The sequence below is a fragment of the Neovison vison genome, chromosome 7, assembly GCF_020171115.1.
Source record: "Neovison vison isolate M4711 chromosome 7, ASM_NN_V1, whole genome shotgun sequence".
In the NCBI taxonomy this organism is placed as follows: Eukaryota; Metazoa; Chordata; class Mammalia; order Carnivora; family Mustelidae; genus Neogale; species Neogale vison.
Genome location: NC_058097.1, coordinates 204,293,425 through 204,320,206, shown reverse-complemented (window position 1 = coordinate 204,320,206; position 26,782 = coordinate 204,293,425). Strand labels below are relative to the sequence as shown.

General features: G+C 63.3%; 1 protein-coding gene and 1 long non-coding RNA gene across 3 annotated transcripts in view; one reads left to right on the top strand and one right to left on the bottom strand.

Moving 5' to 3' along the window:
* The window catches only part of KCNQ1 (potassium voltage-gated channel subfamily Q member 1), a 304,912-nt gene that overhangs the window by 110,485 nt on the left and 167,645 nt on the right, over positions 1-26,782 (bottom strand). The window lies entirely within an intron of this gene.
* LOC122913253 overlaps positions 21,427-26,782 on the top strand; it is a 31,574-nt gene continuing 26,218 nt past the window's right edge. The window contains exon 1 of the long non-coding RNA XR_006385711.1: positions 21,427-21,476. This is a non-coding gene — a long non-coding RNA (uncharacterized LOC122913253). The remainder of the gene's footprint in view (positions 21,477-26,782) is intronic.

The following is a 26,782-nucleotide window of genomic DNA, read 5'->3' as shown; positions in this document are numbered from 1 at the left end:
ACTGGGTGCTGGTTCTCGGCCCACCGCCTGTTCCGCGCTGCACAAGGCGCTCAGCTCGTCGCTCGGCACAGATGACGGGATCAGGCGACGGAGACCCCTACGCTCCCACTTCACAACCGAGAACACTGAGACCCAGGCCTTTAAGAGTCTTGTTCAAGGCCACACCGCTGCCGAGCGGCAGGACAGGCCACAGCCAGCTCTGTGCCCGGGCGGAAAGCTTGATCCTACAGGAGCCCTCTGTGTGGGGCGGGCGACCCGTCCTCCCATTCTGATCGGGGGGAGGGCGAGCACCAGCGGAGGGCAGAGCTGGAGGCCGCGCCGAGCTCTGAGCTCCGGCCGCAAGCAGGCCCCACCAGGCTCCTCTGCCCTTCTCCTTGAGGGAGCCATGTTGACATTCGGGGGGTGGGGGCGGCCTTCCTTCTCCACTTCCCCCCCTCGGAGGCTGTCGCCCCCATCCCCAGCCCCTGATGGGCCCCTGCGGTGGGACGGGGACTCTGGCGGCCAGCGGGCAGACTGTCCGGGCTCGGACCCTGCGAGAAGGCGTGTTTTTCTGTGTTTCCTCCTGGGCCCCTCATCTGGGGCCCCCCCAGTGATTTTGCAGGACGGAGGGCCCGGGGAACGGAGCAGGCCCCATCACACCTGCAGTGGGCGGCGGGCACGGGGACCAGCGCCCCTCCCCCCCGTCACGTGACGCACCCGGGCCACCGGGTCAGGAGCAGGGAAGCACTTGAGCGCGGGGCCGTCCTCTCTCATGGCTGGGAACTCGGGGGCCACCACCGTGTGAACCGCCTCCGCCAGTCGACTAGAGAGGCCCAGCCACCAGCGAGGGCCTGACCCGCGAGTGAGGCCGTTGGAGACCGCCCAGCCCCCACTCGTCCCAGGAGGCCTGCTGGGCCGTCCCCACGGAAGCACGAGCGGGTTTGGGGAGGGCTTGCTTCTGGCAGACCTCCCCGCTGCCTGCTGGAGCCTCGGCCTTGCCCCGAACAGCGTGTCACTGTCGCCAGGCACCCCTGTCGCTCTGAGACAGATCCAAGCATGGGACCCGGCCTGGGGCTGTCTTCACGGGGCCCCCAGATCGCCACAGACAGACAGGAGCGCACGTTCTCACCCTCGTGCCTTCCCCACCCCGCCCTAAGGCCTGAAGGACCCTGTGCTGTTCCACCAGACCAACGAGGACACTGAGGCACAGAGGGGAAGGCCTTGCTGAGGCTCTCGGAGGCCAGAGCCGGGACTGGTCTGGGAGCATTCCCGTACGTGTCCCGAGAGGCCCAGTGTCCCTTCGGGGACTGAGAGTCTGGGACCCCTCGTGTGTCCCCCTCGGGCGGAGGTGTCCAGGTGTCATAGGCATCATAGGCATGTGGCATTCCAGGCTCAGCGGCAACAACGGCCCCTGGCAGGGCAGAACTGGGGTGCACCGCAGCGGCTCTCCCAACGGCCGACTCCTCCATCAGCCTCGGGGCTGCCCAGACGCTCGGAGCTTGGACGCCGCGGCTCGGCCTACGCTAGCACTCCCTTGGGGCCGTGCGCCCTCCCCGGCCCCAGAGCACCCCCCTACAGCTGGCACTCCCATCCCCAGCATGGCCTCCCTCGGCCCTGCCCGCTGTCACCCCATGGGGAAGCCATCACCCCCGGCTGAAGAGTCACTCCCAGCCCCACCCCGGCCCCGCTATCCTCTCCTGCCCTCACCCAGCCTGCTTTTCTTCACCTGTCAACCTGCCTGTCACGTCTTCTGGGAGCTCTGGGGGACAGGGTGTGTTGGCTTTGCAGTTCCCCACCCCCCATGCCTGACTTGCCCGGGCCAGCCCACGCAGGGACCTCAGGAATCAGCCCTGTGCTGACGGGGTGTGGGCCTTCCTAAGGCCTGTGCTGCGCTGGACCCCAGGGGGCTCTGTGCCCCCCACACGCAGCGGCCGTGCCTCACGATGTTGGCCAGGAGGCCCTGTGGACGCAGAGGCGGTCACTGATGGGGTGTCCCGGGGGGGGCGGGGAGAGGACAGGTATGAATCAGGACCCCTCGGGCTTATAGTGAGAGTGTCCCCGAGGGGTCCTGGACCTGTGCCGGGTGCCGGACAGCAGAGCTGGGTCTCATGAGCCAGCCCGAGGCACGCCCACTCTGCGGCCTCCCTGAGCTGGATGAAGGGAGAGAAATCTCGGAAGGACCTGGAAGGCAGACAGAAGGGACAGACCGAGGGATGAGTCCGGGAGGGCTTGGTGCCCCCTCAGAGCCTCCGCCGGGGCAGCCACCCCAGTGGCTGTCGGGGAAGACAGCCCGCCCCGGAGCAGACTGCCTCGCATTGTCTGCTGCCGAGTGGAGGGGTCCTCCTGATCGGTCCGTGGGGACGAGGATGGTGACCCCCGAGGCCCGCCCCCGCCTCCCCCTGGCCCAACTCTGCAGGGTGCCTCCCACCCCTGCACGTAGGAGAAAAGCCACGAGAAGACTCTTGACCACCGGAATGTAAATCCCTAGAAATATTTCTTGATACAATCTGCTAATTCCACTCACACCGCGGATGGGGGTACGCTGGGCGCAGCCTCCATTGGCCGGCACTTGGGAAAGGGGCGGCCGAGCCGGGCCCTGGAATGGCGGCCTCAGGCCCTCAAAGCACCCAGCGGGAGCCGGCTTGTTAGCTGCCTTGAACAAAAGCTGCAAAAGCTTGGGGTCCCCTTGCACGCAGACCCCCGCGGGGAGCCTTTCAACCCCCAAAGTACTGCCTTTTAACTCAGGCCTCCTCCGCAGGACAAACAGGGGAAGAAATTAGTCGTGGATGCTGCTGGATGTTTTGTAACTTGTCCAGTTGTCTCCCTGGAGTCGGCCTGGCCCAGGCAGCTTGTCTCTTGACATTCAGAATAAGAACCTGAAGCAAGAGGCCCCTGCTGGCCCCTCCCTGCCTTTTTAACTCCTTACAAGCTTCCCGAGACAAAACGCCTTCCTGGCATCTGGATGGGGCCTCTGCGAGGGCCCAGGACTGTCTGGGAAGCACCGAGACCAGGCAGGGGGACCCTGGCTTGGCCTCTGGGGTGGGGAAACCCAGGAGAACCCCCTCTTCTCCCTCGGTACCAAGCCCCGGTGGCCGCGGAGTCTATGCTGGCCTCCAAGGCCCAGCAAAGGCTTCTCTCTGCACCCGGACCCTACTTAAAGAGGAAAATGAGGGACAGCCACCCCCAGTGTCCCAAGGGTGTGACTTCCTGCTAGGAGCTCCCCAGAAGGCATGAGGCCCTTGGGTTCTGGAAGCCAGGCCTGCCACCAGGGAGGGGCTGCCTCTGCTCACTGCTCAGCTCCCGTTTTCTGGGGCCAAGGAGAAGCCACTCTTGTCCCCGACAGAGGCGACTCAGAGAAAAGGCCCTGCGGGAGCCTGGAGCTCTGGCAGGCAGGGGTTAACCGACGACAGCAGGCGCTGACTGGCCCCGGGGCCCACTCCCCTCGCAGAGAGCAGCCAGGTGACCTTCGAGGGGGCTGCCTCTGCTCTGGGAGGCTCTCCCAAGGCCAGTGGCCTCCTCCTGGCCTTCAGCTGTCCCCACACAAGGCCAGCGTGGGCTTGGCCTGAAGGAAGCCCGACCTCAGCTTGGCCCCGGAAGGCGGCTGAGTCAGGGGCGGTGTGCCTGAGTGGACATATCCACCGGCTACACAGTCCAGCCGACACCCACAAGCCTTTCTGGACGTCGACCCTGTGTCACGATACTCCACGACAGGGACCCTTGCCCTGTCCTGAGCCACTAAACTCGGCACACACGATCAATCTGAAAGAGCCCTGTGCCCTCCAAGGTACCAGGAGGGTCCCCTTGCCAGCCCCCGCCGCCCCCACGGCTCTGCGCGGCAGCCGCCCCCAAAGGGTAGGGACACGGGTCGTTTCAGGAGCAAGTTTGGGGAGGTCGTGGGGCTCGGTGTGTTCGGGTGGAGAGGCTGTCGCCTCCCAGGGGCGTGAGAGGGGTCAGGCACCATGCACCCACACACGTGTGTGACCTGATCCCACGTCTGCGCCAAGAGTCCCATGTGTGTTCACATCCGCCCTCCCATGTCTGGAGACATAGAACATTCGCATGCTTCCGGAGGCCACGGCCAAAGTGGGGCTGTGTGCTTCACGGCCTAGAGCTGCGGGTCTGGCCGCCCCAGCTGTGGGGGCCACCGGTGGGCCCCCGAGGTCAGCAGGCAAGGCCAGCTGCCTGGCAGTCAGCATGTCAGTGCAGGGTCGGCAAAGCCATGACCGCCTCCCAGGTCCATGTCCCCTCAGCTCTGGGAGCCCGTGTACCAGGCGTGACAATGGGGTCAGTCACTGTCACCTCTCGGGAAGGCTACCTCTGTGTGCTCATAACCTCTCATCTCTGGTCACGAGGCTTGTCAGCCCGCCTGAGACACAGAAGCCGAGCCTCGGGGAGTCGGTGTGACGTGCCAGGGCGCCCGGCATGGAGGTGGCCCCCATACGTACTCAAGGAGGAGTGACTGCGTGGACGGCACCTGCAGATAACCCTCCCGGGGCTGGGTGGGGTCATTACCGGGTGGGCAGCCCCACCTCCGTGTGGTCCTCAGTGCAGCTGCCCTTCTGGTGACAGACCTCCACAGCACTGGACAGTGGCCCATGTTGGGCACATGCTCGGAGGTGCTTAGGCTTGGGGTCCCGAATTCCTCTGACTGCTCCTAACAGGCAACCTCGCAGCGTTGCAAGCCAGCCCCCAGAGCCAAGCCACCCCTGCCCTTCTTCCCTGGCATCCGTGTTCTGGGAGCTGAATCCCGTAAAGCTTGTGGTGGCAGTTGGTGGAGGGGCAGACACGGAGGGGTGAGAAGGGGCCTCAGTCCCAAGGCAGGGAGGCTGAGCACAGGGCTGCTGGGGTCGCAGAGTGCTTGCGTGAGGGAAGGTGGTGGTAGGAAGGGGCCGGGGCTGGACGGCAGCCTGGAGCCCCACCCTGCAGGCTGGGGCCTTTCCTCGGCCTGTCAGCCCCGAGCTCACCGTGAGAGCCTGGATCAGCCCCGAGCTCACCATGAGAGCCCGGATCAGCCCCGAGCTCACCGTGAGAGCCCGGATCAGCCCCAAGCAGGAGCCGCTGGGGCTATGCCCTTGCCACAGAACAAAGTAAGAAATGCTTCTACGGAGGACTCGCCCTTCTCGGCCCTCCGCCCACAGGAGCAAAGTTTCGTGCTTTCTCTAGGACCCCAGAAGTGCCCCGAGGAGGTGTGCCCTACTCTGGGGGGACTCAGACCCATAGGTCCTGGGCCCCCAGGCCACAGACAGGCTCCCCTTCCTGTTCCCTGGCCCCTCAGGGCAGCGTTCCTGCCTCTCCCCTCCCTGATGCTGTCCTGGGGACCTTTGCCTCTGCTCTTCTGAGAGCCTGTGGTTAGAACAAAATAAGAAGCCAGTCAGTGGGGCCTGCGGAACTTTCCTGAATACAGGGTAGGGGGAGGGCTGGGACTTCCTGGAGCTCCCCTCCCCCAGCCCCAGCCGCCTCTAGCCCAGGCGGTGAGGCCCAATGGGGCTGTGGGGCCCGGCGGGGGCCGGTGGGGCCCGGCGGGGGCCGGTGGAGGCCGGTGGGGCCCGGCACAGGTAATGGCTCTTGAGAAGGACGGGGAAAGGGCCGGAAAGCCTGGAGGGAGGGAAGAACTGCACCGTGGCCCCCGCAGAGTCTCCTTTTTGCCGGCTTTTGAATACTGAGTGTTTGGGAGAAACAGAGTAGAGTCAAGTGGGAGCTGCAGCCCAGCTGCCAGGCTCTCCGAAGCCCCCTCCTCCTGCACAGCCTTGAATGCTGCTGAGGGGCCCACCTGAGCCCCCGGGTCTGAGGGACAATGCTGGGAGTGGCCCCTGCAGGGTGAGGGTTTGCCGACAGGAGGGGGTGAGTGGGAAGAGAGGGGCGCTCTGTAGGACCCCTCCTGCCTCCTAACCCCCTCCCCCAGTCGTCCTCCAGGCCCCCCTCACTCCCCCTTCTCCACCCTCCGAGTCCCCCTCACCTCCCCCGTCCATCCTGCCAGCCCCCACCCCGCACCTCCCCACCCCTCCCCCACCCTCTGAGCCCCCAGGGCTGCTTGGTTCCCAGTGCGGCTGCCGCTGCGGGGCGGGGACTCCGGCTGACCATTAACTTTCCAGGCCGGTGCCGGAGTCTCCACACCTGCGGGGCCGTGAGAAGGTGCCAGGGAGGGCAGAGGCCACGGGGCTGGTACGTCAGGAACAATACGACCCCCAGGATATGCGAGTCTCCACGCTCACAGGACCAGCCTCTCACGGGAACGGGAATGAGTCTCTCGGATGCTTCCCCACAGCCGGGCAGGGGAGGGCTCACGCTCCCCAGGCTGACACCCCCCCGCCCCGGGACACTCCATGTCAGGCCTGTGGGCGAGGTGGCAGGGTGTAAACTCGGGGATCCCCACAGTGAGCTGCGTGGGTCAGGGTGGTTGGGGGCCACGGGCCAGCTCAGCCTCGGGACCAGAGCCCCTCTGGAAAGCCAGTTTCAGTCCTGATCTCCAGGTCCCCCCTGCATGGACTGTGACGTCACGAGTCCCCCAAGTCCCTCCGCTTATGCCCCCGGGCTCGCTGTTCCTGCTGGCACAGTGGCCGGAACCCCCGTGTGCACGCACCCCGCCAGCCCATGTGGCTCGAGCGACAGGAAAGCGAGCCTGCGTTCAGGGATGTTTGTGACTCAGCGAGGTCCTCTGCCGCTCTGACAGTCCGGGTTCATGGACTCCTCTGACACCAAGACCCGGGAACGGCTTCAGGAGCCGACCGTTGACTGCCTACCTCACTCCGCTGTGGTCGGGGCCAGCTCGCCACGTCCCTCCAGGGGGACCCCTGATGAGCAGCGGCATGTCTAAGGACGTCCAGGGCCCCCCTGCTTCCCTCCCTAGCAGGAGACCCACCCCAGCCCGGCCCCACATGGACGTATCCTCCCTCGGGATTGCAGCAAGTAACGGGCTCGGCCACCAAGACAGACAAGGTGGCTGAGGGACGGGAGTCTGACCTCCACAGGCCGGTCCACACCTGGCCAACAGACACAGCCGGCCCAGCCCTGCCAGGGTCCCCGGCTCCTCTGGAAGAAGGCCTGTCGGCTTCGGGCTCCCCTGAGCTCTCGAACGTCTCTGTGTCAGTCGGGCCTGGTGCCGCAGAGCGCCCTTGCCAAGAGCTTCCCAGCGGTACCCGTGAGTGCAGGAAGGTCACCAGCTGCCCGGTGTCGCCGTCGGCCTGTCCCTCCCGGTACCTCTCACCTGTACCAACCACGGGCGCACGTCGGGGCTGCCATGCCTCACGGCTGTGTGTGCAACACAGGCCCAGGCTCCGGGCAAGACTCGGGCAAGCGGAAGGACACATGTGTATGGGCACCAGGGCTCCGAGCCTGGGGCCCAGACTTTTGGGGGAAAGAAAGGCACATCTGTCTGTTTTCTTGCTCAAGAAGGGAATGCTGCTGTTTGAACGACGACGATGGGACTCCTCCGCTGGCCTTCGAGGCCCTCTACCGCGGACCCTGCCCAGGCCTTGGGCCCCCGCCCCGTGCTGCACAGGCCCTGAGCCTGCTGTCTCTGCCTGTTCTCTCACCAACCAAGCTTGGCCACGTTGTGTCCGCCTGCACTGTCTCCCCCTCCAAGAATCTGTCTCTGTGAAGCCGTCCGTGGCTGACACCTCAGCCCCCACCCGTCTGCCTGCCCCTTGCCCTGCTGAAGCCCTTCCATCCACACAGAGCCCTCATGGGGTCAGAACCCCGCGCCTGGCCAGGGACCCTGACATGAGCAGGAACAGCACAGAGCAGGCCTTCATCTCCACTGATCACAGAACGGCCCGCCTCCCAGACTCCCAGAGCTTACCAGAGGGGCCACGGGGGTGGGGAGGAAGCCTAGGACCATGGCCCTGCAGGCTGCCTCTCAGGGGCTGGGCAGGGCACCTGGGGGCTGGCCCCGGTGCTTGGGCTGCCTGAGGGGGGTGGGCTTCCCCCATCCCAGTCAGGTGCAGAACGCCAGCAGGCTCCTGCCTGATGTACCCCCGTGGCATGGGCGGGACAGAAGGCCTCCTGCAGCCCGGCATGGGTGGGGCCGGGCCGGGGCTCAGTGGGGCCGGGACAGGCCGTGGCCCTACAGGCCCTGACAATGGGACAGGTCAGGGACGAGGTCTCCGCGGCCCACGGCGAAGGCTGTGTTACCCGAGTCTCTTCAGAGGCTCCAGCCCAGGACCTCGGGCCTGGCACTCCCACCCCCAAGTGATCAGGGACAGAACAAAGGCGCGGTGGTGAGCGGCACTGGGGCCTTAGCATCTGCGAGGGCTGGGCTCTGAGTGGGTGTTTGCCCATCTGGAAGCAATACTGCAGAAACGTAAGACAGCCAGAGTACGGGATATTCTCTGAATACGTGAACTCTACAGTGGGGAATATGGATTTAATGGATAATCTTACCGGCAGCCAAGAGAACCCAGACTCCTCCCCAGGCTTCACCCTGCACTTGGCTTCCACGGCAGCCGAGCCCAGCCAGGGGCCAGCAGCGCCTGTGGCCATGGCCTACAGAAACAGGGCTGACCCAGGATGGGAGCTCACTTTTTTCTCGCGCTGGCTGGGAGCGGGGGAAACAGAGACCTGTTCCAGCTCTCGGCCTTGACACGCCCAGGGACAGCAGGGAGGACCGTGCAGAGGACACATAGGCGTGTGTGTGCGGTGGGGGGGGGGGGATTAATTAAAATCTACGATGGCTACGACTTGTTCTGGAATCTGGGGGAGAAAAAACCATTTCTGTAGCTCTTCCCAACTTAATATAGCTGGAATAATAAAATAAAACAATAAAAACCACAGCGGAAAAGATGACTAGAGCGTTTTTATGGCACTCAGCAGAGGAAGAGCCCAGAAGGGCCCGCCGGAGCACAGCAAACAATGTGATTCAGGGAGCACTTCCAGAAGGCGGGAGGAGGAGCGGAATGCAGGTCCGGCTGGCCCCGGGCGCCGGGAGGAGTGGGGGCTCCCCACGCTCCATCCACAGAAGCCACATCTCAGGCAGGGTCCCGGTGACTCTCGGATTTCAGACGCTCATTCATCCCTCCCTAAAGTGAAATCCCCAAATGCCAAAGCTCTATGATGTGGCTCCTAGTGCGGGGAGGGGGCTGGTCTCGGCTGCCCCCCATTCCTGGGACCGCACACGTAGGGCCTCGGGCTCTTCATCCCCTCCCGGATCCCCCAGCCCGACCCCATTGACAACCAGGGGCTTCCGAGGGAGCTGACCTCACGCTGACAAGAGCTTCACGGGGTGGAGAGTGGGGAGTCCTCCCACGTCCCCCATAGCCTCCTCTCCACGTCCAGCCGGAGGCTCTCCAAGGGACAAGGAGTGCACATGCCCCACACGTGCCAGGAGGTTGCAAGAGAGTCCCATGCGGAGAAGCCCTGGGAGCTCCGTCCCTCTGGTGTCCTGGCCACAGGAGATGGCTGCTGAAGGGCGAAGAAGGCCTCGGGCCTTGGTTGTCACGGCGGGGAGCCGGGAGGGGCCGACGCCCACTGGGGGCCTCCTTCTACCCCATCTGCACATGCCAAGAGGAGCAAAAGCCCTCAGAGCTCCTTGATGTACCCCATCTTATGAGGTGGGGTGAGAGCCTGTGGGCGCTGGGGCAGGGGGCTGTGGGCTGACCTGTGGGCCTGGAGCCCTGGGGGAGGCAGCCGGCAGGGAACCCTCTTCTTGCCCTAAAACACCTCCCTATGACTCCTGGAGGCCCTACTCTGAGGTCCCCCCCACTATTTTGGGGTGCTGTTATCCTCATTCTGGCTGGGGCCCCAGCCGGCCTGTGGTGCCGTCCCTGCAGCCAGGCCGCCCTGTGGTCAGGGAGCACCAGTGCCCCGCCTGCCACACGCAGCAGAGGGACTGGCTCACAGAGGTGCTCAGAATGCAGAACCTACGGACCATCAAGGAGAAGCAGGAGTACTCATGGCTTGAACCGGATGACCCTGGTCCCTCCCTAGGCACCACGTCCCCTCCCCAGGTTCCCAAAGGACACAAGCCACCGCCTCCCAGGAGCTGGCCTCCTCCCTGGCTTTTGGGTGGCGGGGAAAGCAGGGAGTATGTCTCTCATTTCTCAGAGGGGAGATAGCCCCACCGAGGCTGGGGGATCCCAGCTGTGTGTGACCCAGTTTGGTCTAAACAGCTTGATCCAGCCTCAACAAGGGCTAGACGCGGGTGAGCCTTAACAGCCTGAGCCACACTACCACAAGCCAGTTCTGCCTCCCCGCTAAGGCGCCCTCCTGAGTAGCAACCCCAGGACCCTCCTCTCTAGGGTCTCTACAGACCAGGTTTGAGACCTTTGAGTTGAAAGGAAATTTGAAAAATCAAGTTCCTTTTGTAAGTTGCCGAAGTCCTCTTGTCCTGGTGTTGAGGCCCTAAGATGCCTCCCTCGGGATTAAGGCCTGTATCTCCATTCGGACGAGGGATGGTGCTGGGGAGATCTTGTCCCGGAAACCGTTTCGTTACTCCTGCAGACCTTCCGGGGATTCCCACGCCCCGTGCCTAGTCGCAGGGGGCAGAGCGGGTGGGATGGTAGAGACACCCGGGCCTCTGGGAGCCACAGTCTGGAGGTGGCCCTCTCACTGGGGGAGAGATGGCCAAGGCATATGAAGAAGAGAGCTCCTGGGTGTGGGGGACAACTGGAGAACCGCCTGGGACACGAGGACGCTCCAAGAGCGGGGAGGGCAGTAGGTGCCCCAGACAAGGGTGTGAAGAGACTCTGGCCTGAGAAACACTTTGTGCCCAGCACAGAGCTGGGGCCACGGAGTATCGCTGGAGCCCAGGGAAGGGACTCAGGGCCGGAAGCCGCGTGGGAGCTTTGGGGAATAGGAGTGTGGGGGCTGGCCGGAGCCGTGGGTGGGAAGGGAGGACAGCAGCTGGTCACTGCTGCACAGAACCCCACAGCATCAACAAAAGACGATGTAAACAAAAAGGAAAGATGTCCCATGTTCATGGACTAGAAGACTTCATGTGACTGAGATACTGACAGTCCCCAGGATCATCTACGGGGCTTGTCACCCCTCTCAGGATCCCACCTGGTCTCTCTGTAGAAGCTGACGAGCCGATCCTAGAGTTTGTGGGAAAACTCGAGGGACCCAGAACTGCCAGTCGGTCTTGACAAAGGAGGAACAATCTGGTTCACGAGGTTTGGCCCCGCCCCAGCTGAGGGGACCGGCGCAGGCAGCAAGCCGCTCACCTGTGGAGACTGCGGGACTCACGCTTCCTGACTTCAAAGCCCACCTACAGAGCTACGTGACCAAGACAGCACGGGAGCGGCCTAAGGACAGACATGCAGATGAGTGGGACAGAGCAGGCTCAGGAGGAAACACCCTGCCTATGCCAGTGGTGGCTACATGGTGCCAAGGTCGTTCGATGGCGGAGAAAACGGCCTTCCCAACACACGGTGCTGGACAGCTAGATCTGGCTGCCACGGGGTGAGCCACGGTCCTACTTCGCACCCTCCGCAGAAGCAAACTTGCCTCGATCACAAACTCAGAGGTAAAGGCTAAAACTACAGCTCTCAGAACAAAGCAGAAATAAATTTTGGTGACTTTGGATCTGCGCATGGCCGCTTGGTTACGACACTAATGACACGAGCCTCCAGAGGAGAAAGTCGTAGGCTGGACTTCATCCAAGCCAAAAATCATCGTGAGTCAAAGGACACCACCAAGAAAGTGAAAAGACAACCCACAAAATGGGGGAAATATATGTGATAAGGAACTTGTACCTAGAATACATCACGAACTCCAGTTACCCAATAATAAAGGGATCAATAAAAATCGGGGAAAGGATCTACGTAGACATTTCATGAAGAAGAGATACATGTGGCCAAGGAGCACAGAAAAAGGTGCTCAATGTCGCTGGCCATCGGCGAACCACCAGTCAACTCCATGAGATGCTGCTTCACACCCGCTAGATGCCCAGCGTGAACCTGACCCACCGTCACAGGTGTTGGCAAGGCGGGCGGGGGCGGTGGGGGCGGTTCGGAGCCTTCCTGGGTTGTGACCGGGATGGCAAGAGGGCGGAGCCACGGTGGGAAGTCGACGGGCAGTCCCTTACGCTTCCAAGTCAAGCTCCCGTAGGACCCACCAATTCTGCGACATGGGGCAGACCCAGGAGAAGTGAGAGTTCACGTTCACGAAAGCCTTGCACCTCACGGTCCCAGTGGCATTCCCCGTAACAGCTGAAAAGTGGAACCAGCCCGGATCCGCATCCACGGACGCGAGGACCCACGAAGCGGGCTCCAGCCACCCCACAGCGTACTGGCCGGCCGTGAGAGGCAGCGAAGCCTTGTCACCTGCGGCGGAAAAAAGGACTGGAGGACGTCGTGAGACAAAACGATGCTGTTGCAAAAGACTGCGTGGCGTCCCATTCGCTACGAAGCATCCAGAACCGGCAGATCCAGACAGATAGAAGACAGATCTGTGGCCACCTGGCTTGGGGCATGGCAGGGTGGGGATGGGGGCGGGGAGCCATTGCTACTGGGGACAGGGTTTCTTTTAGGGGTGTCGAAGTCGCTCCGGAACCTCCAGCGCAGACGGCTGCCCAGATCAGAACATCTGAGAAACGATCGAACCGCACTTTCAATGGATGAGTTGTACAGCGAGCGAGGGAGAGCGAACACAGCTAGTGCAGAAACGAAAATTAAAAACACCAGACAAACAAGCCAGCAGGCCCCCCGGCGGCCCCCCCACACCCTCCCCCTCCGCCGACTCTGAGCGGCCCCGCAGTGTGGGGGCCCGGGAGGCCCCCGCTGGCCTGGAGGGCCGAGCTCCTACCATGGCCTGCTGCACGGCCCCCAGGTTGGACATTTCTCATGGTGAAGGCCCGGGAACAGGCAGAGCAGGAGTCCTGTGCAGCTGGGGTTGGGGGGAGGGCGGGGGCGGGGGGGTTCTGGAAGCCGTGCTGCCGAGATGGAGGCTCCCACGCTCCGGGGCCAAGCCGACGTGACTAAAGTTAAACAGACCCCATGCCACCGCGGGGTCACCGCTCACTCCGCGCTCTGCGCCGAGCCCCTCACCGGGGATGGCAGCCGTGGGGGGGGGGTGCGGGGTAGGCAGCCCCAAAGGTAATTTGCACACGGAGTTTATAAGGCCCCTCCGCTCTTTTAAACATATGCTTCTCTGATTATAAACAGCTGATGGCTCACAAGATTCAGATTTTCCAGCAAGGCTTCCAAAAAAAGATTACACTCCAAGCAGAGAAAGGTGACGGGGTGCTTTGGTGTGGATGTAACTCCAGCCACGTTCTCCAGCGGCTGGAGCCGCCCTTGTTGCCAGGCTCCGAACATGTCACATCTGCAAACTGTTGGCAGCCATCGACGTGTCCCGAGGACTCCGGCCCCAGCCATGGACCCGGGGAAGGAACAGGGTGCAGGAGACTGAGCCCCCATCTGAGACCAAACCCCCCAGTCTCCTTGGAGCTCAGCCGCACAAAGCCCTCACCTCCTGCATGTAGACCGAGGCTGAGGGCTGAGGCTCCAGGCTGCTGGCCACCTGGTGTCTCCCAACAGATGCCCTTGGGGGACACCACCTGGGCCAATGCTGACCCCATGTCTCACCACCCTGCCCTCCCCAGGAATTTGGGGAGGAGTAGGGGTAGATCGGAAATGCCGGCCAGGACCCCTCACCCAAATGAAACTCAGGTTCACTGCCTTGCCTAGTTCAGCCTGGCCATGCTGGGGTGCAGGGGGTGGGCTGCAGACCCCAGGAAGGAAGAGGTTCTGCTGAGAACGAGTTCAAGGCCAGTCTGATTTGTGGCTGGTGAGTGAGCCCGGGCCCGGGAGTGGCCCTCTCCCTGCCAAGGAGACACTCTGAGGTCACCCCCAGTTCCGTGAAAAAGCACTGTGTCCAAATGGAACAATCAATGAGCAAGGGGTTTCTGCTGGGGGAGTCTCGGGAGGCAGGGGGCCTGGCACCTGTCGGGGAGCTGGCTGAGGGGCGACCCCTCCCACACTGGGCCCCGAGAGTTGCTGCAGGAAAGATGGGGCCATGCATGCGGGGTCGGCACCCGGGAATGGGGGCAAAGGCACGCCCGCCTTCACGCCCCATGAGCACCGTGTCCGCGACGGTGCTGCCCGAGCAGGTTGAGAGGCCTAGAAGCCACATGGCAGAGAGGGAAGGACGGACGGACAGAGCCAGTCCTAAGGGGCCCAAGAGCAGAGCTCAGCATTCATATCTGCTACTTGTCCCTGGCCCTTCCCCGCCCCGGGGTCCCCATCACCACGGCAGGTTGCTGCCAGGACTGAAGGCATCACGGTCACAAAGTCCTTGCTTGGACTGGGTGTGACACAGGGGTCACTGTGCACTGTCGCTTAACTAAAACAGGCCAGGCTTCCCCCTGTCCCGATGTCCCCGGGGCTACTGTCCACCCACACAGGGCCTCCTGCCATCACTCTGATGGGCCTGTTCCCGTTATATGGCTAACGGTGGGGGTGGTGGTCATCCACGAGCCGGGGCACAAAAAACTAACCCAGACAGAGCTGGCTGCCGAGCCCCGTGTTCGGGGCCCTCGTCGTGGAGGAGGCCTGCACGGAGATGGTCGAGGTCAGTCCATGGGCCCACAGGCCGCGGGTCCCTGAGGAAGAGGAATGGGCTGGCCACTGCCGGCCCCTGAGGGCGGGGTGCTGGAAAGGAGGCGGGAAGGGAGAGTCGCCACTACCGTGAGGGTGCCCGCCGGCCTCGGGTGTGCGCCCTTTGAGGCGGGCTGGGCAACGGGTCAGTGGGGACCTGCTCAGAGACAGACAAAAAGGCACCCTGGCCACGGAGGCCCCATCCGGGCTCCCTGGAGGCTCCCTGGTGGTGTAGGGCAGCCGGTCACCAGCCTCAGGAGAGGCAGGCAGCGAGCGCCCTCCGTCCTGCCCACGTGCTGGCGAACTGGATTTGCGTGTTCTCAGGGGAAGACGGGAGTCATCTGTTACAGGGGCCACGCCACGTTCTAGCGACTAGCCTCTCTCACGGTCACAGATTCCGGCCCCTCTCCCCAGCTCCAGCCCCAAAGCCTCCCTGCTGCCCAGAGACCCCCTCAGGTGAGCGGCTGCCGGCCTGGAGGGCGGAATTCAAATCCCAGGAAAGCAGAAACAAGGCTTGTGCACGGAGCTCTCTCCCCTGTGCCCAGATGCCACCGCCCACTGGTAAGAGCGGACAGGCGGGCCCAGCTCTCTTGGCTACCCTGTCAGGGGCCAGACTGAACCCAGCCCGGGCAGCCAAGTCGGGGAGCTGTTGCGGTGTAACAGACGGCCCGACCACGTCACAGTTTCAGGCAATGGATGTTTATTGTCTCACGTGGTTTCTGGGGGTGGGTCTGTCTCAGGGGCCCTTGGGATGTCGGCCAGGACTGTGGCCACTGGATGGCTTGACAGGGAATGGAGGATCCCCCGCCATGCTGGCGGGCTCGTGAGGCCGAGCGTGGGAGGCTGCCGTCCCTCACCCCTGCTGCTTGGGCGTCCTCCCAACATGGTGGGAGGAGGGATCCCAGCCGGAGAGCAAGGAGGCAGCTCCGATGCCTCTTATGTCCCCGTTTTGGGAGGTGGTCTCGGACATTGTCCCCATGGCCTATTGATCAGAAGCAAATGACTAAGTCCGAAAAAAAATATCGAGGAGAGGGAATTAAGCTCCATCGTATGAAGGAAGGTGTCTCAGAGCCTCACGGACAGACCTGAAAACCACACGGCCACACGGTACCCCAGACAGATGGGTGCCCCAGAGCCCCTTTCTCCTCATTCTTGTCTCTTTTGTCCGAGTCCCACCCATCCTCCGAACCCCTGGGCTCAACAAGTGCGTCCTCCTTCGCTTCCCCACAGCCTCTCACGGCCGGCCAGCTCATGCCCCCCGTTCCCCGAGGCCTGCTGGCCCCCCTGAGTAGCCTTGCCCTCTACAGGCAGAGAGCCAAGGACAGACGTGTCCTCTGCAAGGATCTGCTCTCACCCAACTGTCGGGGAAGGTCCTTTGACATTAAGAAGCAACCCACAACCACCGCCAGGACCACTGCCAGGGCACTGGAGACGGGGCTTCCTAGCGACACTTTTCCCAGAACCTGGGAGATTATGGAAATTCTTTCTGGGAGGAGCCTGGCGATGCCAGCGTCCTCCAAGGCCTGGACCCATCCCGCCCCGAGAGCTGGGGAAGTTGTAGCCGAGGGGCGTCTGTGCCAAGGGCCAGCCTGGGCAGGAAGTGGGGCACAGGCAGGCCCTGGGGCGCTACGCGGAGGGAAGGAATTGCCTCTGGAAGGTGATGGTAGAAAAGACTCTCCGGGCAATGGGTCTGGCAGGGCCCAGCTCCCTCTGCTTTCCCACCCCCCATGCCTGGCACCCAACCAGGCCCCAAGCAGGTGCTCAGAGACAGCTGCTGAGTTAACCCGCATCGAAGCAGGGGCTCTGGGAGAATCGGGGTCGGCTAATCACGGCTTGGCTGTACAAGGCCGAAACACACACACACCAGGCACAGCTGCCCTCTCGATGGGAAGCGGCCCACACCCCACGCCGCCACTCACCAGGAGCGCCCGGGCCCACGACCCCCCCACCCGTTGGGCCTCCCCTTCCTGCTGACCCCAGGGCAGGAGAGCAAATCTGCTGGTGGGGACAGCCGGGGCCGACACAGCGTGATGGTCTAACGGTCCTGCTCCACGATCCATCCTGCTGTGCTGCTTTGGGAGACGCGGTCCTGTGGGGGCCCAAGCTTGTCACGGAACTGGGACCAGGGGAAACAGGACTCATGTTGGTCACACGCAACAGTCAGAGCCCTGTGTCCCACCCTGGACGCTGGGAAGTTAAGCTGGGGAAAGGCACCGGGATAAGCCACGCCAGAGGGGTGACCATGCCCCGTAGCCGTGGTGCTGGTACCATAGCGCGACAGAGGGCGGGCACGGACCTCCGATGTAGGTTTCCTAAAATCCTGTCCCCCACCCCGACTCTTCAGCTTCCTTCCACACCCTCCTAGGCCACCTGAAGCCCTCCGTGCCCTCAGCCCCAGGGTCCTGCCAAAGCCACCTCCTATGGGAACCCTGCCTGGCGGCCTCTAGCCCCTCCGCGGGCGGCACGTCCTCCAGCCCTCCTGCCTCCCTCACAGGGTGGCGGCAGTTCTCGCTACGGGCAAGACCTCCTTGCCTCCCCATTCCCACCTCCGCTCCCCCATGCTCTGTCCATTCAGCAGCCGGAGTGGTCTTTCCAGAAGGGAGAAGGGATGCCCTCGCCACCACTCTCCCCTAAGCTCCCAGAGACACTCCCCGGCACTTCCTCTCCGCCATGGCCGGCAAAGCCCAGTGCGGCCCGGAGTCTGCCCCTCCTCACTGGGGGTGAGCCGCTCCAACGTGGGGAGCACAGGGCAGGGAGAGCGGCAGACGAGCGCTCTGAGCGCAGCGGGGAGGGCGTGCCGCCCGTGGGTGCGAGGCAGATCTGTGGGGGGAGAGAGGTGGGGTACCAGGGTCAGGGCTGAGTGACAGCGGGGCGCCATCCGCGGGCCGGCACGCCCAGAGCCCTCGGCGGGGAGGGAAGGCCCAGGCGGGGGCCCAAGGCACACGGAGGCCACAGCAGGAGGAGGACTCTGGAATGGGGACATGGGAAGCAGGGCCTGCAGAGACTTGCGACCAGCAGAGGAGCTGGATGGCCACGAGGACTCCCGGAGACCTCACCCAGGACAGCCGCAGTGGTGTGCGTGCAAGTGTGTGTGCCGGTGTGGAGGGGCCGCTGGCTCTGGGGACGTGGACACGGGTGGTCCCATGCACCGGCTGACCCGAGCAGCAGGCGCCTCGGCAACTGCACCGGTCACTCAGGGGTGCCCGGGGGCCCTCAGCCCCCTCCCCGTTCCAGTCCACTTCCGAGAGCAGCTCAGGGCAAGGACCTTGCCTGGGAAGAGGGTGCCGAGGCGGCCACGTGGCCCTGGGCCTCTCTGCTTCAGCGGAAAGCAGCTCTCTGGGAACCTGGCTGAGTCTGAAGACGGTTCCGCCCTTCGACTCCGGGGGTGGGAGCGCGGTGGCGGGAGCAGGGGGGTGAACCACGGCCCAGACGAGAGCCCGGCCAGGGCCTGCAATGTCCCCTCACTCGGGTGAGGGCTCCCACCCAGTCCTTCCCTCCTGCCTTGCCCTCTGGGAGAAGGGCTGCTGTGTCCCCCTCCCCGCCCCCGCTGGGACACCCGGGGCTCTGGGCCCCATCTGCACTTCTGTGTTGGCCAACGCAGGAGAATTAGCTCAGCGACTTCCTCTCCTGATCCCCCACCCCCATTCTAAATACCTCGGAATCAAGAGAAAAGCCGAGTGGACGTTTTGAGCCTAATTCTCTTCAGCTGTGTGTGCGCGCGTGTGTGCGTGCGTGCACTCGGGGCAGAGGCCTGCGAGGGGACCTTCTGAACCCCGAGCATCAGTGCTGGAGGGAGCGCAAGGAGCGTTAGGTCAGCCCTGCCACGCACAGCTGAGACAAGCCAGATGCCCTCTGTCACACGGGAAGCTGGGGTGGAGGCCGCCAGGTGCCTGGGCTCTGTGCCCTGCTCCCGCCTGCAGTCCCGAGCCATATCCCGGGGTTTCCAGGACTGGAGAGGCCCCAGGCTGGCCTGGGCTCACCAGGGACCCCAGCCCCACTCAGGCGGAAGCTAGCCGAGCCCACCACCCCCCTCCTGAATTCTGATGTGCCAAAGCCAGCTCCAGCCGCCTGCCCCCACCCGCCCCCGCCAGCACTCCTGGCAGCCCCCCGGTATCCCCCGGGCCAGCCTGGGGTCCGCCCAGCCTCACATGCTTCTCCAGCCAATTCCCACGTGTCTCTTGTCTCCCGACGAGACAACAAACCCCTCTCAGTCTCGGAATGTTTTCCTCTGTGTCTCCCCCAAAGGACTAGAGCAGGGGAGGGGGGCTGTGTGGGCACAGAACAGGTGCACAGGGGCCCTCGGGCGGCACTCGCTGATTGACGGCGCCCCATGTGCGGCGAGGGGGTGAGGGCTGAGGACTGGCCCGCACGGGACTCCGAACCATCCTCCCTGACCGCTGTGGCAGGCTCCTCGGCCTGGCTCGAAGCACGGCCCCAAGAACACGGTCCCACGGTCCCACGGGTGTTCAAGATGCCGTGTCCGTGGAGTTTCACCACGAGGCTGTCTGTTGGGAGAAAACCCACATGTGTAGGATCTCAGGCTCCGAGACTGGAGGGCTCAGTGGGGCACAGCCACGAGGAAACACATACAAAGGAACCTGGACGCCCAGGAGATGTGCCCCCCAACCACACAACAAGAACCCCAATTTTGTTCAGAGTGGATCAACTCCATTTTCACAATTAAAAAAAAAAATCCGTTTTCAAGGTGAAATCTCAGTCAACACTCTCACTCTTTTGGAAGGGGGACCACCATTTTAAGCAGACTGGCTTTCAGTGGCTTTTTATCCCATGCTCAAAGGCCTTGGATAACAAACAGAATCCAAAAAAAAAGTTGGGGAACAGCTGACGTTCATGAGTAAAGACTAGAGAGGTCAGCTATTGGAAAGAAGACGCAGCTCCCCAGAATCACCTGGGACCAGTGTGTTCTGACACAGAAGATTGTCCAGAGCATCTTGAAAACTTCTTGTCTGTCTTTCCTGTTGGAATATAAACTCCACGGAGGCAGGAAATCTGTGAAATCACTCTGAGGGTCTGGGGCTCCCACTCCCCTGACATCCCTGGGGAAGTGGAAACAGACACACCTGGAGAATGTCCGGCAAAGGGGCTTCGCCTCCCACTGAAGGGCACAGAAGGCCACAAGAGGCAGAGGTTGGAGGCTTACACCACTGGCTCATAGCGGCGAGAACCAGGGCAGTGCCCGAGGCTGCCATCAGCCTCCTGTTTGACCCCTGCTTGGCCGGTGGGTCCTCCTGTTCTTGTGTCAACAGCTGCACAAGGCTGGCAGCATCCCTTCTCCCTCCCAGGTAGGAAACCCAGGGCTGTACAGTGTGGGCCACCACTCCAGTCCCTCCCTGCTATTCTCTACCGGGCAGAGGGGACCAGTGGTCACTCGGGGGGAGGAGGGAGAGGGAGGCTGGGCAGGTAACTGTGGTAGGAAGGTGGTGAAGCCTCTGTCAAATGTCCCGACCTAGGCTTGATGTACAGCCTTCCCGTGGGCTGGTCAGGGGACAGAGGAATGACCAATGTGAAAAGACAACACCATTTCCCTCTTTCTGCTCCAGGCTGAACCATAAAGAAAAAGCAGACTCAGTCACCCTTGGAGAAATTTCTGGCTCTTTGTGTAGACACGTATTTCAGGCAGAGCAGTTGAGATGAATGGTCTTATTGCTTGCCTTGGGTGTGGGGCTGGCTTCTTGCTTGGCTGGCTCCAGCTTCCCCCCTCCCTTGAAGTCAACCCTGGTTGGGGGACAATGGGGGGTAACAACTTCTGAAAAAAATACTGAGTTCACAGAAGGTCTGACTTGCCCTGGACATGGACATCTCAGTAGAGTGAGATCCCCATGAGGACAGACTTCCTGATGGCTGTTTGTTACAGATTGTTGGTGTTTATGGCAGTGTCTGGCACCCAGGAGGAGCTCAGAAGATAAGTGGAGAGAATGGATGGGTGGATGCATGGATGGATGGTTGGTTGGGTGCGTGGCTGGATGGCTGGATGGGTGGGTGGGCAGATGGAGGAATGGATAGGTGTGTTCCTAGGAGGGAGGGTTGGTGGGAGTTGGATGGGCAGGTGTAGGTAGGTAAATGAACCGATGCGTGGGTGGGTGGATCGGTGGGTGTGTGGACAGTAGGGAAGACAGTCCAGAGACAGCGGATCCCTCCACCAGGCTCAGGAAGATCCTCAGAAGGAAGTTGCCCTGAGAACTGTAGCGGTCCAGGTGGGAAGCTGACCCCTGGGGGCCCCTCCTCTGGGGTGACTTGGGCAGGTCCTCCCTTTCAGGATCCCGCCTGTGAGAGTGTGGGCACCCTCGTCTCCAGGTCTCCTAAGGGGTGAACAACAGGACGTCCGTAGCAGAGGCCCTAAGAGCAGCACGGACGGCGGACGCGCCCTGCCTGGTCCCCAGAGGGAGGTGGGAGGCCGCCAGCCTGCCCGCCTGCCCGCCTGCCCGCCTGCCCGCGTGGACCTGCGTGGGAAGGGTCCGCAGAGGCCGTTTGTGTGCGGAGGGCTGGAAGTGTGCCGGGGGCACCCTTGCGGGCGTGGACGCGCGCCAGCGGCCGGACGGGTGCGTGGACGTTTGCAGCGCGGGCTGGGGTGGGGTGGGGCGCTGCACGTGGCACTCTGGCCGCCCCGCCAATCCAAACCCCGGTGGCATCGGCCCTCATCCCTCTCGGCCAATGGCAGCGGGTGACACACTGCTTTCCGCGCCCGGCCAATCAGCGCGGCGGCACGCGGCAGTCCCCCCCGCGGGCGCGTCCAATCCGCGGCCGGGCAGCCGCCACGTCAGCCGGGGTCCGGGCGCGGCCGGAGGCTTTCGGCAGACCGTCGCCCCGCCGCGCAGTCGGCGCTGAGCTCTCGGCGGGGCCGGACCGTCGTCGGGGCCGTGGCACGGCCGCACCCTCCGCCCGCCCGCGCCGAGCTCCCCCAGCGCTGCGGGCGCGGGCCGACCAGGCGACCGCCGGCGCACCGAGGTGAGCTCTGCGTCCGGCGGGCGGGGGCCGGCGCTCCGCTCAGGGCCTCCGGGAGAGCCGGCCCGGGGCGGGGGTCCCGGTCCAGCGTCCGAGGGCGGGGCGGGGCCCGCGTCGTGGTTCCGAGTCCGGGGACCCGGTTCCGCGCCTGCAGCCCGCCCTGCGGTTCTGCGTCGTGGTTCCGAGTCCCGGTCCGATCTGGAGCCGCCCTCACGGTCCTGCCTTGCGGATCCGAATCCGGGGGTCGAATTCCGCGCCTGGAGTCCGCCTCGTGTTTTTGAGTCCGGGTCGGATTCCGTGCCTGGAGTCCGCCCCGCGGCCTCGCATCGTGGTTCCGAGTCGCGGATCAGAGCTGGGGTCCGCAGTCCGCCCCGTGGCCCAGCCTCGGGGAGCAGAGTCGGGGGTCGGAGCTGGGGTCCGGAGTCCGCCTCGCGGTCCCGCGTCGTGGATTTGAGTCGTGGATCGGAGCCGGGGTCCGGAGTCCGCCTCGCGGTCTAGCCTCGTGGTGTCGAGTTGGGGGTTGGAGTGGCCGTCCGGGGTCCGCCCCGCGGTCCTGTATCGCGGTTCTGAGTCCCGGGATCGGAGCCAGGATCCGGGGTCCGCCCCGCGGTCCAGTCTCGCGGTTCTGAGTCCCGGGATCGGAGCCAGGATCCGGGGTCCGCCCCGCGGTCCAGTCTCGCGGTTCTGAGTCCCGGGATCGGAGCCAGGATCCGGGGTCCGCCCCGCGGTCCAGTCTCGCGGTTCTGAGTCCCGGGATCGGAGCCAGGATCCGGGGTCCGCCCCGCGGTCCAGTCTCGCGGTTCTGAGTCCCGGGATCGGAGCCAGGATCCGGGGTCCGCCCGCGGTTCTGAGTCCCGGGAGCGTTGCCGGGGTCCAGTCTCGCGGTCCTGCGTCGTCGGGAATCCGTCTGGGTCCGACGTTCCGATTCCGAGGTTCGGGGTTCCCGCTGCGGGGTCCGGGCAGTCTGCCCGAGTGAAGGCGGGAGTTCGCGGTGGGGAATCCGTGTCCACGTGGTGGTCCGAGTGCGGGTCGTGGCAGCGATCTGCGTCTGCGCGGGGAGGCCGCCTTCCTGCCGACGTGGCAGACTCGCGGCTGGGCGGGCTGGGGGCGGGCTGGGGGCGGGCTCCGAGCCAAGATCCCAGCCGGGATCCGGGACTGGGCTGCGCTGTGAGGGGGGGGTGCTGGTGGGGGATCTAGAGTCCCAGTTAGATTCGAGGTGGGAGGAGGGGGTCCGGGTCGGGGGGCTTCCCGGGATTCGAGCCAGAGTGGTGGTTCCGAGTCAGGACTGGGCGCTCTGGAAGGTGCTGGTTCCCAGTCAGGTCTGGGTGGGGAGTCCGACTCCGAGATCGGGGCTGGGGTTTGGGGTCCGAGTTGGGGAACCCAGTCAGAAGTTGGAACGGAGGTTTCTCGTTGGGGTGGGGATTGTGAGTCACAGTCCGCTGGGAGTTGGGGTTTGGAATCACGGGTCTAAGTAGGGGAGGGGAGTGCGGAATGGAAGTCTTGGTCACGCCCGGGATTGGAGTCGAGGACTGGAGTCACGGCTCTCAGTCTGAACGGTAGTGGGGGACAGCCTGGGAGTTGGCTTCCCCTGAGCCCCGACCCCAGTGTTCTCAGCATAGCAGACTGCCTTTTCTGCGAGGCGGGGATGAGTGCCTTCTTCCCGCAGGACGGTTCTGGCCGTGGAAGGCACGAGCTCCTCCACGCCAGAGCTCTGCCTAGACGGACAGAGAGCCACCCGGGACAGAAGGACGGTGCTAGCACAGGAATGCTCGCATTTTGGGTACATTTGCCGGTCCCTCTCTGTACTGCAGTGCCCGTGATGGACCGAGACTCCCAGGAGGGACTTTTCTGTTCTGTTCTCTGCTGCACCCCCCCCCCCCCCCCCCGCTGAGAGCCTGATGCACAGCCTTGCAGGACTTGGGGAAGGAAAGCAGGCAGGATTAACCAGATTTCCATGGTGTCTCAAATGACCCATCTCTGCACCTGTTTTCCAGATACTCACTGGGAGAAAAATTTAAGGATTGGGTTGCTTGATTACGGTTCTATTTTAATGTGTTTCCAAACATGTTAAAGAGAAAAGTGGGCCTGTTTCAGGATTTATGCTCCAGCTAGAGGGATCTTTTAAATTGGGAATCAGAGCATGTCCAGATTCAAATACGGAGAGCACGAGAAATTATGACCTCGTCCCTCGTGGACGCCGAGGTCCCACGCACACTGTCCGCTCACTGAGTGCAGCAGTGGGCTACAGCATCCTTGACAAGGGGGATTTCTCCTAGGAATGCAGAGATGATCCAATATCAGAAACTCTACCCGTGTAATTCACCACGTTAAGAGACCAGAGGAGAAAAACCATATGGTTCTCTCAGTAGAGACAGAAAATTACACAGTTCCAGGCCTCTGCACGATTTTAGGGCGGGGGGGATAGCACTTAGCCAGCCCGGACGAGAGGCCCCGACGTGATACAGATTCTGTACCAACGACCGGCTTTTCAGCAGACTGTCTCCGTCCCTTCCAGCGGGGGACAAGACACAGGGGGCCACCACAGGCATCCCCTGCCCTCCCATGAGGGAAGGGAACAGAGCCAAGGGAGAGGCTCAGGAGAGGGAACCGCCCGTCCCAAGACGAGAAGCCTCTGCTTCTCGGACAGAGTGTTGAAGTCCCCAGAGCACGTGGTTCACGGGGGCTGGATCTGTGGGTGGGTCGTTAGCGCCTCAGAAGCTAAACCTGAGAAACATGAAAAACCGAACCCAGGGCCATCCCGGCATGGATTCCGGCGGGTCACGCTTCCTTTGGGAAACTCTTTAACTTTGTGAGAGTGAGAGCAGAACAGGCAAATAACGTCTGAGTATTAGGATGAAAGTGGTTTTGACCTTGGGCGAAGGCCTCCGGGGCTGTCTGGGGTCCTCAGACCACGCCCTGAGAACTGCTGAGCTGCGTGGAAAAGAGCCAAGTTTTGCAGAATGGAAAAGAGGCGAGAGCAAAGGTTTGGGGATAGAAGATCGATGCCCCCCCCCCCCCCAGCACTTGAGCCAGTGTGAGTGAGTAACAGGATAGAAGTTACAGCAGCGACACTTAAGCCCGGTCAGGAATTAACAAAGAAGACTTTTATGGAGAAAATGTAAAAATTTTGCTGAAGGATGTGAGGGAAGATGATGTGGAGACAGTCCATTCTCTTGGACGGGGCAGCTCAGCATGAGAAAGGGGTCAGGGTTTGCCCAGATCTTTTAGTGCAGCTCTGCTTAAACTTCCAGTTGGGGTTTTTGAGGAACTGGACAGACAGACTCTAAAACGTGCGTGACAGGAAAAGTTCTGCCAACACCAAGTGCACCCCGCGGCAGGAGGACAGAGAAGGCCTTGTGCCCGCAGACCCCGGCGCCCGCTCCAAGCCTCAGCAGCAGCAGCGGCGGGGGACACCGGCCTAGCAGAGACGCCAGAGGCAGCCTTGCCTGAGAGGAAGGTGGCCCGAGACCGAGGTGGCGCCGCGTGGCCCCCGCGGAGGACGAGTGGGGGAAACTAGCCCCAAGTGGAAGAACCAGAATGTGGATTCCTGCCTGAGCTGCCTGGGAAAAGCAGCCTCCGAACGGACAGCAGAGTTGCTGCTTGGTCACTAGGGCAGTGGGGGGAGGGGGGCAGGGCAGCAGGCCGGTGGGGGGAGAGTCCCCTCCAGGCCTTGGGAGCCTGGGGAGGGGGCGCGGGTGGGGTGGGTGGGGTGTGCAACGCGGTACCCAGAAAACACAACTTCAAACGTGCACGTCACAGACTTGAGTCCACGCAAATAAAGTGTTTCTGCTGCATCAGTCGGTTGTGGTGAAGTCCTTTCGTGGTGCCTCTGAGCCGGGGCTCGTCTCAGACTCTGCCCAGGTCACTGATGACCGGCGACGCGACACTTGAAACAAAACCGATCAGCGGCGGTGGCCGCAGCACACGCGGCCGTCCCGCAGACCGGACAGGAGGACAGGGAGCCCGACCACGGCAGGCAAGTGGCAGAGCTGGCCGTGGGCGGGTTTGGGGGGAGGCGACGGCGGCTCCTTAGCGATCAGAGGCGCAGACGAGAGCGAGGGGCTGTTCGTGAGAGAAGAATTAGAAAGTGGGATCCTGCCAAGTGCCGGCAGCGACGCAGGAAACAAGCGTCCCTGTGTGCTGCAGGTGGCCGTGCGAGACGGCGCAGACGCTCCGGACAGCCTTCCAGCTCTGCTTCCTCAAATAAAATCTTGAATACCTGCGGCCCAGCAGCTTCCCTCCCGGGTAAACAGCCAGAGCGGCTCTCGGCAGAACAACGAGGGGCTGTGTGTGCGCGCTGGGCCGGCCCTGCCGGGGGTGGGGACCTGGCACCGGCGCTGTGGTCAGGGGCGAGGACTCGATGTACACTTCACGGACCGGAGACCTGCGCAAACACGGCGCTGAGTGGCACCGACGCCAGACAGTGAGGGCCTCAGTCCACGGCTCTGTCCAGAAATTCAAACGACCGCCACCCACCCGAGCTAGCTGATTGCCCGTGCGGGACCAGGGCACACGCACACGACCGTGTAGCAAGGGGACGGCGCGGGCGGCCGTCCCGGGCGGGTGGAGGCGGGCGGCGGGTCGCGGGGGGAGCGGAGAGGGGATGGAAAAGCAGGGAGCGGAGCGGAGCGCTGCCTCCCACCGACCCTCGAAGGGGGGCCGCGTCTCAGGGACTCAGCCCACGGCCTGTGCACTCAAGTCCCCAGAGCCAAGGAGGAAGGAACGAGGGCTGTCCCGTCACTCTGCTGCCAGGTACCCTCTAGTGGTTTCTATTTCTAGGAAATCATATTCAGATTCCATCAGGTTTTACAAGGTCCGCCCTGCCCACTGTCCTTCTCCCGCGTTCCTGTCACGCCAGCCTCCCGCCTCTTTCCCAAACTGGCCAAGTGCCTCGGGGCCCGCGCGCCAGCCTCCTCTGCCCCCTCCGCCTGGCTGCCTCATCCCTGGGCACTTCCTCCTCCCCTTTCTGGTCTCACCTGAAACGCTGCCTGTCAGCCCTGCCAGCCGCCCCCGCGGGGGGCCCCGGGAGCCCCCCCCAGGTCAGCACTGGGCTGCCAGCCCCACAGATGCGGGCTGCCCTCTGGTATTTTCTAGTCCCCGCGTCTGCCCCCCCCCCCCCAAGAAGGGAGGCCTCCCGAGAGCCGGGGTCTCCTCGTGGGGTCTGCACCGCAGCTGAATGGCTTCATTGATGTGTGGAGCAAAGGAAGAGGCCAGGCCAGGAAAGTGTGCGTCCATTTTCAGAACAGAAAGGAAGCAGCCACGGGGTCCTTGCTCCTCAGGCCAGGGGTTCCCAGCCGCAGCACTGGTGG